Source organism: Triticum dicoccoides, chromosome 5B (assembly GCF_002162155.2).
Source record: "Triticum dicoccoides isolate Atlit2015 ecotype Zavitan chromosome 5B, WEW_v2.0, whole genome shotgun sequence".
Lineage (NCBI taxonomy): Eukaryota > Viridiplantae > Streptophyta > Magnoliopsida > Poales > Poaceae > Triticum > Triticum dicoccoides.
The window spans coordinates 22887907-22889843 of NC_041389.1; the positions used below are offsets into that span (position 1 = coordinate 22887907).

A 1937-nucleotide genomic window follows, 5' to 3' on the forward strand; every position below is an offset into this window, starting at 1 on the left:
TATATTCGGTTTTCAGTAAACTTTTGCTTCCCACTTGAGCTGATGCTGGCTCCATGTTTGATTATTTCAAACATGGGATCATGTCATGGTGAAATGTGACAGATTTGTCGAAGAAAGTTTATACTTTACCGAGTACACTCAACGAGCAATCACATTATTGAGTACATCAAATTTTGCATTATCACAACGGTACCATAAGGAAACAATAGTACTACACACACATCCATCGACCATTCTTATTTCTTAACCGTTGTCCACCGAACGATGCAGTTAACATAAGCAAATATTGCGTGCAAAAGCCTACGTGCGTAGGCATGGCGGTGGGACGTGGGTCAAGCTGTTGGGTAGAAGGGCGAGGTGGCGAGGCCACAGGTGCCCGTGGGCCAGTCGACGTCCTTGGCGAGGTAGATGTATCCCTGGTCGCCCCAGTCGTTGCTCCACGAGTTCTTGGCTATCCAAAACTTCTCACCGAACTTCTCGCAGTAGCCGACGATGGTCACGGCGTGGTTCACCCTCCCGGCCTCAGCAGAGCAGGGGCCTTTGTAGATGCCGCTGGAGTAGAACTGGAAATCCCACGCGCTGGCGTCTATGTACACCATCACAGGCTGCTGCGCCACGGCCAGCGCTAGCTGCCGCTCGTCGTTGGGCGGCACGGACTTGAACCCCGTGACGGACGCCTGGAAAGTTTTCACTTTCAGTTTCAGAAACATTCAGCACCAATCAAAAACACGCTTTGCGTTTCGGCCAAAAGGCTGAAATGTTCACTCGAATTCAATTTAATATTTGAATTTATGTGTACTGATGGAATTGCTGAAATATTTTGGTCAGAAGGTAAATATTTCAGTGACCGGTGAAATTAATGAAATTCAGTAAATTTCATCGAAATCTCGCTGAAAGTGAAACCTGGTGGTCGAAGAGCAGCTTGTCCACGTCGCAGCTGCCCGAATAGCCGCTGTACGGGTACCTCTCCTCCGATGTGATGCCACCGTGGGATGCCAAGAGGCCCAATGCGGTGTCGGAGCGGCCACCACTGCAACCGCTGCTTCCGGTGTCGCAGTCCACAAGCTGCTGCTCCGAGAGCGACACCAGCTCACCGGTCCTGATCTTGTTCATGCCCTCGATGGCCGCCACCGCCGCGAATGCCCAGCATGACACTGTCACCATGTATCACATGTGCCCCATTATACTCAGCTAAAAGAATGGACTGATCAACACTTGTATACCAAAAACATATAGCGTGCGTGGCTTACAGCAAGAGCCCTGAAACTTGACGCCGGTGACGGCGCCATGGGAGCGCCAGTCGACGCAGCACGACTTCCGGGAGTCCTCATAGGGGAGGTAGGTGGGAGCTTCTGGGATGAAGCCAGTGTTGTTGGACCCAGTGAACTGCTCGACGACCTCGCTGGGGTTGAGGTCGCCGAACCTGTTCATGCCGACGGTGACCGTGGTGATGGTCTGGGGCCTGAATCCGCCGACAACGGCATTCACTGTGGTCTGGCTGGCAAAAGCGCCGATGGAGTTGGTGTTCTGCTTGAAGATCTGGAACCTCTTCTCCTTCTCCTCGGGGCCAGAGTAGCGCTTCGAGTACTTGGTCATCCACCTGGACCACTTGGCCCTCATCTCCGACTCCGGTAAGCTCCCACGGTGGCGGGTTGGCCGCCGTTAGTGATGCCTGCAGAAGGCAGGACATGCCCAAGAGTAGGACAAGGCAAGGCATGGAAGAAGCCATGTTGGTTGACTAAGTTGGGCTGTGTGGAAATGCATGCACCGGAGCTAATGTTTATATAGGCGCCTTGGGGATCTATGCGTGGTTATGCACGTCATGTGTTGTTGGCGCATACATGATGCACATGATCCAAAATTGAGCAAGACTTTGGGTCATGAAGGTGTATGATGAGTTTCTCGGTGAATCGGTCAACAACAAGTACTCAGTCGGA

General features: G+C 52.2%; 1 pseudogene; it reads right to left on the minus strand.

Annotated features, from left to right (window-relative positions):
• Positions 1–220: 220 nt before the first annotated feature.
• On the minus strand, positions 221–1729 carry LOC119305051 (annotated as a pseudogene).
• Positions 1730–1937: the final 208 nt, after the last annotated feature.